This window comes from Bison bison, unplaced genomic scaffold, assembly GCF_000754665.1.
Source record: "Bison bison bison isolate TAMUID 2011002044 unplaced genomic scaffold, Bison_UMD1.0 scf7180017864530, whole genome shotgun sequence".
Taxonomy (NCBI): domain Eukaryota; kingdom Metazoa; phylum Chordata; class Mammalia; order Artiodactyla; family Bovidae; genus Bison; species Bison bison.
The window spans coordinates 843,000-852,488 of NW_011495080.1; the positions used below are offsets into that span (position 1 = coordinate 843,000).

General features: G+C 43.6%; 1 protein-coding gene across 1 annotated transcript in view; it reads right to left on the reverse strand.

Moving 5' to 3' along the window:
• CHRM2 (cholinergic receptor, muscarinic 2) overlaps nucleotides 1-767 on the reverse strand; it is a 165,169-nt gene extending 164,402 nt beyond the window's left edge. The window contains exon 1 of the mRNA XM_010831622.1: nucleotides 613-767. The gene's annotated coding sequence lies outside the window, so the exon portion shown is untranslated. The remainder of the gene's footprint in view (nucleotides 1-612) is intronic.
• Nucleotides 768-9,489: the final 8,722 nt, after the last annotated feature.

Consider the following 9,489-nt stretch of genomic DNA (forward strand, 5'->3'; position numbering starts at 1 on the left):
AGAAGGCTTCCTCCTGCTCCGTCCTGGGACCCTCTCCCCATTCGTGTCCCCCCCGCCCTTGGCCACGCTCCTAGGACCACAGCGCGAAGCCTCCCTCCGGCCACCTGGCGCTGGCGCTCACAGAGCGGAACCAGCGGATCGTACGGGGCCGGGGAGCCAGGCCTCCACCCTAAACGCCTGGGAGACGTGGCCAGACCCCAGGCTGGAAGAAACGTGAGGGGCAGGAGAGGGCGAAGCTCCCCGGTCTTGCGGACACCGCAAGGAAGGGGGAGTTGGTGACAGTGGAGGGGGTGGCGGGCTGGAAGAGGGCGCGACGCGCCGGCCGGCTCGGGCCCCCAGGCTGCCATCGCCACATTCCTCCGGACTCGGTGACCCGCGGAATGGCATCCCTTCCCGCGCTCTGCCTCTTCTGCTCCTGCTTTCCAGACCCGCCATCGCTGCCCTCAGTTCTCCAAGCCCCAGAAATCAAAGTTTCCGTTTGAGGATCTGGACTTGTGGAAGAATTTGCCAATTCCCTCACCCCAGTCCCCTCCGCGCCCGTTCCGGAGAATCGGGAGGTGCCAGGGTCCCTGGCGCTGGCCAGCGGAGGGCTGAGCAGCTGGCTGTCCTTACCTGCCGCCGGATTAGCTCCAGCTGCCTCCCCGGGCTGCAGTATCCCTGGCGTGGGCTGGCTGGCAGGAGCGTGGAGCCCTTCACAGGTTCGGGGCTGACCCGCCGCGGAGCTAGCCGCGCGCGGCTCAGAGTCCAAGGCCGGGCGCCGGCTTGCTCTCTCCCTTGATCTTGCAAACGAAAAGGAGAAGATTAGTTGGTGCCGCGACACTCGGAGGGGTGGGGCGGGGGGAGGCGGGGAGAGAGCGGACCCAAAGGCTCGGGCAAGAGCCGCGGGGCTCGGGCCCGCGCTAGCAGAGTCGCGCACCCCACACGCGTCCCAGGCACTTTACGAGTCTGGAGGCCCTTGGCGGTGTAGACTGGAGTTAAAGTGACACTGCCCCCGCCCGCCACACCAAAACACCAAAGGCGAAGAAGCAAAAAGGACTTTCAAACCTGGCTTTCACGAAGAAGAGGAGTCTGGAGAGCAAGACAGAACGGAGACCTGGCTGGACTGACGAGCTGGGCGGGATTCATTTCTTCACCAAAGTGATTGGGGAAGTAGTTATTAGTGTAGGGGCAACTAATTACTAATTAGTTCGGTGCCTCTGGCGATCTCCGAGTGGAATCTGCAGTTTCAAGGCTCTGGCCAACCCGCAGGCTGGCGTGTGTGCGTTCGTGTGTGTATGCGTGTCCGTGTGTGTCACGCGCACTCGCTGGAGCGGGTCTCTGCGTCCGGGCACCTTTGGTATAAAAAGAGAGTGTGTGTGTATTCGTCAGTGTGTGTTCGATTAGCTGCGATGGGCAGACAATTTCTGGAGAAAACATTTACAATTTTCTTTCAATATGACGGGATTAGTTGCTGTTGAAGGCGCTCCTCCAATGAAATCTTCTCTGCTCTCTGATTTGGCGGTTCTTCTGAGCAAATATGACAGCCTTTTCTCTAGGCTCCTTTCTGCTCCTTTCCACGTCCATCCCCAGAGCCAAGCTCTCCATCTGCAATTTCTACATCAGAACGTTCACAGTTACCACCATTGCCCAGTCCCATTCTTGCAAGTATGATTGCTATAAAAGTGACATGACATATTGGGAAGAACTCGGTGTTGCTTTCTGATTGCCGAAGACGCTTAAGCCCAGTTTTTCCAGGTGGGAAAATATTAGAATAAATCCTCTATGCTTTGTAAACATATAATCGTGCTGAACTATTCACAGATTGTTTATTTCTTTGGGACACTGGCAAATGTATAAGAGGAAGAAGTAACTGTTTTCTTTCTTCTTTTACACTGGGGTGAATGCCCATGTTTTCTTTGACTAATAGGCATTAGATTACAAAGTGTTTATGATCCTTTATGAAATTTGGGATCTCCATGAAAAAAAAATCAGTATATAATTTTTTTTCTGTTAAAACAATCTTAGCTTTTTATTTTTTAATTTTAATGAGAAATCCATTCCAAGAAGAATATTATTTTTAGGCTGTAGTCCCAATTGATAAAGATAAAATGATACAAAACAATATGATTCTAAAGTATAGTTGAGGACAAGACTTGCTTTTGTGAAAGTATGTGTATATAAGCATAGCATCAGTGTATGATATGCTATAAGGCTGCATTTTCTTTCATCTACCTTTGGCAATCAAATGAAAACAGCTTGAAACCTTAATTGATGTATCCAATTAAGTTCAGTTCAAATCTTGATGCCTAGGCCTTTGCTAGTTGTCAAAGGGAATACAGAATAGCAATAGTCACTGCCCCTGTCTTTTATAAGCTCCCCATTTTATTAGCTTCCCTGGTGGCTCAGTGGTAAAGAATTTGCTTGCAATACAGGAGCCACAGGAGATGAGGGTTCGATTCCTGTGTTGGGAAGATCCCCTGAGGAGGAAATGGCAACCCCCTCCAGGATTCTTGCCTGGAGAATCCCTTGGACAGAAGAGCCTGGTAGGTTACAGTTCATGGTGTCGCAAAGAGTTGGACAGGACTAAAGCGACTTAGTACACATGCGAGCATCTTATTGGCAGGGAAAGACATTCAGATGACACTCAAGATGAATAAATATGCAGCAATATAAATTCATCAATAAATAAAAATTGTGTGTATAAAAAGGTCTACCCTTTCTGTTAACTCATAGCCATCACCAGATAGGATATGGCACAAACTATTGTGGTTGATATAAGTCATCCTGAAATAATGCACTACATACTGCCTGTGGCTTTACCTTCAGCCTCCGTACCCTCACCTCCCATCATCACTGGGAGAGTATAAGATACTTGTTAGAAAATCAAGACAGTTCTGTCCAGTCTTGACCTCAGCCTCCCCTAGCATTTGACCCATTACACCAAACATCTGATTTTGTCATTTCATCAGGGTATCTTTTGAAAATGAATTCAGATTTTCCTTTCTCTCTTCATTATTTCTGACTATTAAGCTTCCATAAGCTCAGGGAGTTGGCTTGGATGTTTAAAACAAAACAAAACCACATACACATCCCAAAGCAGAGAAGTAAAGGGGAAAGAATCCCTAGCCAGCAAAAGAGAAGAAAACCCAGTGATCTGTTGTTAATTCTGTTCTTTCAAATCATTAATGCCTTCTAACAAATGGGGTTTTGTTGTTATTTAGTCACTAAGTCGTGACTCTTGTGGCCCTATGGACTGCAGCCCACCAGGCTCCTCTGTCCATGGGATTTCACAGGCAAAGAGTACTGGAATAGGTTGCTATTTTCTTCTCCAGGGGATCTTCCCAACAAAGGATTGAACCCGCGTCTTCTGCAATGGCAGGCAGATTCTTTACTGCTGAGCCACCAGGGAAGCCCACAATTAGGGCTACACATTCCAAACAGAGCAATAAAGCAAAAAGCCAATGAAATCTAATGACTATTTTCTTAGACTTGAATAAAATAGAGTCCATGAATCACTGAACAGTCATGTTTAATAGAAGTCCTGATAGTTATGGCCTTTCGGAGAACAGCTGCAAATGGAAACAGCATTTTTATCAAACAATCAACAAAAATGTCCATTTTTTTTCTTTTAGGTCACAACTGAAAACACTTTTTAAAAAACATATACTTGTATCTATGCCAGTTATTGTGTGTTTCTGAAGAATTATTTAACCCTTATGTGCCTCATTTTCTCAATCTGTAAAAGGGATATAGTAATAGTAACATTCCCATTTTTAGAAGGAATAATGAGTTTTTATATAGAATAAAGAGTGCATTCAGGTAATATTTTCAGAAGAAGGTCTCACATACAGCAAATTAGCTATAAGACTGTCAGTAAGGATTTAAAAACAGATTCTTGGGTCATTCCTCTGACCTACTAAATCAAAATATCTAGGAGTGAGTCTTGTGATTGGAAACTACTGCTCCTCAATTTCATGCAACAAGCATGTTAAACATAATCCATCAAAACACGGACCAGAAGAAATACCATTTTCCCCTTTCTAGTTTCTCTTTCTATACAAGAAAATATTAAGTATACTCAGAGCATTTTATTTTTATTTCATAAGCCAGTTCACTTTCTGAGATAAAAGAGTACGGCCCCCTCCCAGGAATACAGCTTTTACATTTATTAGTAACCCACAGTGTGGGACACTTTCAAAAGTGCTTTCTACAGACTTTATGGAACACATATCTATGGGTTTCCCTTATCTACATGCCTATTTTCCACCTCAGAGAACACTGAGAAATTAGTAATTTCCACTTGTGAGGCCAACCTTGTTACCTGTGACCTCAAAAACTTACTTTCAGGCATGTGCTCAAAAGAGATGACTTAGAATATTTGACAAAGCTCCTTTTTGAATATGACTGTCAATAAGATTACCACCAACATGAGGAAAAGGGGGATGAAGAATCTCATGCCTGGGAATGTGGTGCATATTTTTTTTGTGCTGTGCTGATCTCAGTGTGGCAATAATTAGGCTTCAGTAATTAGATGCACAAATCAGCACTCTGTCATCATAAGTACATTAAGAGGGTGACGAGTTCAGCTCAAGTGGTTTCCCACCAGGTATAGTGGCCATAACATTTTCTTGATTCTCTGCTTTCAAAGAACCAAGAAAAGGAAGGTGAGATCTTTGACTATATGGGGAAAATGAGCGGAGAGCAAGGAGACCTTGCCATGTCTTCATCTCCCACTCACACAAACTGTTCAGGATTCGAACTAGGAAAGTACAGCATTTATCAGCAGGAGGTTTGGGAAAGGCAGGCTGATTTTTCTGATGTTTGCCAAAGAAACCTATCTTTTCCTCGACCTCAGTTTGAAATATAACAATTCTGGGTTAAAAGTGAACCTCCACTAGTGACAGTCATCGCTAAAATGGGTGCTACAATTGCCCTCACTGTTTTGAAATCTTAATAACAGTCCGATAATAGACACACTATTCTTCTTAGAGTTACTTGTTGTTTGTAGTTATTGCCCCTACAAATCTTAGAGAGTAATTTTAAATGCTCCTATTCTTTATCTAGAAAAAGATGATCTCTTTCCTAGAAAATCCTAAGCTTTTCTTTTTCAGTCCCTGCAGTAGGAGTTTCCGTATACAAACGAGACTGATTCTGAGTGACGATGCTTGGTGACAGTTTAACAAACAATGCTTTGCTATTTTTCCCTTCTTCTTTTTCTTGAAGTTTGGTGTCACAGCTGTTTTAAACTCTTCCTTTCCTAGCAGTGTTGGTGTTATCCAAAGCCTGAAAACGTTTACTGCTGCTAATTCTAAAATATTTAAAACACAGAGCTCATTTCAAACAGGGTATATGAACAAGGGGGACAAAATGAAACACCACCTTGCAAGATGTTAAGCGGTTGCAATGGCAATAAATCAGTATTAAGAATGCAGGAGGAAAAGGCCGCATGGGACATGTGTTTCCTAGAGAAGCATTAGTGTCTGGGCATTCCTCCTTCCAAGATGTAGTGCCCACTTCCTCTTTGGAGGTAAACCTCTAAGATAGAGAACTGAAACATTTCAACTACATCAACCTCATGGGAGACTGTGACAAATAGCTTAAATTTCCCCTTTTCACAGCCTGAGTGAGATGCCATAATCTCAGATGGAGATAAGATTCTAGCAAGTTCAAAGTGAAAGTCTTATCAGATTCTTCTCTGTGTGGGGAGTCCTGAGTTATTTGAATCAATGACTGCATGGTAGAGAGTAGGTTGTGTGTATGTGAAAGTCACTCAGTCATGTCCAACTCTTTGCAACCCCATGGTCCATACAGTCCATGGAATTCTCTAGGGCAGAATACTGGAGTGGGTAGCCTTTCCCTTCTCCAGGGGATCTTCCCAATCCAGGGATTGAACCCAGGTCTCCCACATTAGAGGCAGATTCTTGACCAGCTGAGCCACAAGGGAAGTCCAAAGAGTAGGCTAGGAATTCTCAAAATCTTTCTAGTCTGTAAGGAAACTTAATTTCTTAAAATTTAGAATCAACCAATCACATCACTGTGGACAGTGACTGCAGCCACAAAATTAAAAGATAATTACTACTTGGAAGAAAAGCTATGGCAAACCTAGACAGTATATTAAATAGCAGAGACAAAGGTCCGTATTGTCAAAGCTATGATTTTTCCAATAGTAATGTACCAACGTAGGAGTTGGATCATAAAGAAGGCTGAGCGCCAAAGAACTAATACTTTCGAATTGTGGGGCTGGAGAAGACTCTTGAGAATACCTTGAAGAACAAGGAGATCAAACCATTCAATCCTAAAGGAAATCAGCCCTGAATATTCATTGGAAAGACTGATGCTGAAACTCCAATACTTTGGCCACCTGATCTGAAGAGCCAACTCACTGGAAAAAACCCTGGAGCTGGGAAAGATTCAGGGCAAGAAGAGAAGGAGGTGACAGAGGAGAAGGGGGTGACAGAGGATGAGATGGTTGGATGGCATCATGGACTCAATGGACATGAGTCTGAGCAAACTCTGGGAGATGGTGAAGGATGGGAAGCCTGGTGTGCTGAGGTCCATAGGGTCGCAAGGAGTCAGACACAACTCTGTGACTGAACAACAACAAAAATCACATACTCATGGGAATTCACATAATTCCTCAGGTTACATAGTCACTTGGTTCTTAAGCTAAATAAAATGGTCCTTCGAGGGACAGGTGGAATTGAAAACCTTTCAAAGATATCCTGGGAGGCAGCATCACAGAGGACAGCATCTTCACTAAATCTGACTTACTCTCTATTTCTTAAGAGTGACTGAGATAGTTGTGATGCATAAAGTTGCCTTCTACCAAGCAAGACTCAGCTGAATGTATCTGATATCCCCCGATACAGACTTTTCACTTTAAAAACAAGCCTTCTCCTACTAGTGCTCCCAAAGAAGAGTTCCCTAAAGCATTCCCTGATTTACTGTGCCTAATAAGACAGACCCTGAACACCTCCTTTCTTCTTCATTTACTCAGCAAGGTGACTGGTTTCCAGTTTAAGGGCCTCATTTAGAAAATCTCATGAACTGTATTCTATACATCCCTGCAAAAAGGAATGAGGCAAGCCTTCAGATGAAGTCAATGTATATGCTACATTCCTACAAAGCTTTTATTGACAAACATTTTCTTAGAAAGCAAGCTCATTTTAAAAGGATGCCCAATAAGCATGCACTGGTAATCACTGAACATTTGCAATAACAACCACTCAAAACCTACCCATAAATCTCCACAGCTGACACAGTGCGCTCTCCTGTTATTGATGCCAGGATATGGAGCAGACAGATTCCCTTGCATGACTGTAATCCCATGGAAATGTTTCTTGAGCAAGTCTCCTGTAAACAAGCTGCCATTGCTTTCCTTCCTTCTACAGCATTGTGAATCGCAGGAGACACTTCTGAGAGTCGAGTGTTTCTCAGAAGCCTATCATAAACTAAACATGAAGTATTGAAATTGGCTCAACAGAATTAGTATATCATGCAATATTCTCTTAAATATTAGGGCAACAGAAATAAATAAGATTCCTGCCCTTCTGAAAGCTAACGCATTTGGAAAGAACAACAGAAACAGAAATACTGCTCTTAGACACTTGTGATAAAACTTTTGATGCCATAATCCACGGGGGATTTGGGAAAGGGCCTGACACTTTCCTGTCAGAGAGCTGATTCCAGAGGTGGACTTTACATAAGGTATACTCTATCTGGGATTAGGGAGCTATGACAAGATAGATCTTGGGAGGGACGATGGATGATAGAACAATATTTAATATACTTAAAGCTATTGTTAAAACCGAAGATGTATATTAATGACCATTATTAATAAACAGAATTTTTGTTCAGTCGCTCAGTGGTGTCTGATTCTTTGTGACCCCATGGACTCTAGCTCACCAGGATCCTCCGTCCATGGGATTTTCCAGGCAAGAATACTGGAGTGGGGTGCCATTTATATTCCACCCCAAAATATGCCTCTTTGATTATTTTGAGCTGGTTATTTTTGAGAAAAGGCAGACATGGGAGAAGTTCTGAAAACGGAGTAGAAGTCACTCTTTTGTAAGAGACCTTTTTACATTTGTAAGGGAAATCTCCATTTGGAAGGGTATCTCCCTCTCCAAGAGAAGGATGACTAAAGCTCTAGAAATGTCTCATCTAAGGTGAAAGACAGGAGAAAAACGTACTCCATCATGTCTAGCTCTTTGCAACCCATAAACTGTAGCCTACTAGGCTCCTTAGTCCACGGGATTTCCTAGGCAAGAATACTGGAGTGGGTTCCCGTTTCCTTCTAAAGGGGATCTTCCTGACCCAGGAATCAAACCCAGGTATCCTGTACTGCAGGCAGTCTCCTGCCCTGCAAGCAGATTCTTTACCAACTGATCCACCAGGGAAGCCCATCAAAGGTGAAATGAAAGCTTAAATTGGAATAACAACTTTATCATTATTTACTGTGCTTTTTTTCTGGTAACCTCCCACAACTGGTCTCTTCTCTCACCACACACAACACCTGCTTTTGCCTTTACCTGGAGATGTTATTTAAGATGATGGCTTAGGCCAGTTCAGAGAGTTTCCCAGTTTTCCTGGGTCTCTCTTCTGCGTACTGAATGTACCAGTGGCTCAGCAGTAAAGAATTCGCCTGCAGTGCAAGGAGACACAGGAGACCTGGGTTCGATCCCTGGATCAGGAAGATGTCTTGGAGAAGTAAATGGCAGCCCACTCCAGTATTCGTGCCTGAAAAATCCCATGGACAGAGGAGCTTGGTGGGCCACAGTCCACAGGGTCACAAAGAATCAGACATGACTGAGTGACTGAACACACACACAACACATACACGGTATTAAAATTTTGTTATTCTCATATTAATCTTTTATTTTAAGGGGATCTCAGCTCAGAACCTAGAAGGACAGAGGGGAAATTATTTTTCCTTCCCAATACCACCTACCAAAACTTGGGCTTGTGCTTTTGTAGTATCCAGGGTAGACAAAGGTAGTGAAAGTGAAAGTGAAGTCGCTCAGTCGTGTCCAACTCTTTGCAACCCGTGGACTGTAGCCCACCAAGCTCCTCTGTCCATGGGATTCTCCAGGCAAGAATACTGGAGTGGGTTGCTAATATCTAATTTGCACAGAGAAAGACAGGGGCACCCCTACATACTCTTTGTCCAGGGCACTATGCTCTAGGGTGGAAGTTCATTGAATCTTTCATGGCCCTAATTCTGTCTTGTTCTGTGTTTTGGAAGTCATAAGGTGACTGTGAAGTTACTTAGCAGTGAGTGTCTCTGGCACACGGACATTTGTGTAATTTCTTGAGAAGAAAACTCTTGGGCACAGCTGTTAAGCTTATTCTAATTATATAATGGCATTGGGGATGAGGGTAATGTTACTAAGAGCTGGAATGCAGTCCTTGTTTATGGAATAAACTTAAAGCAATGGAAATCTTTTTGAGTCATAGTTTATACTTTCAGTTTGCAGAATAATACTAGGCTTAGCCCTGGGAATGTTCTCT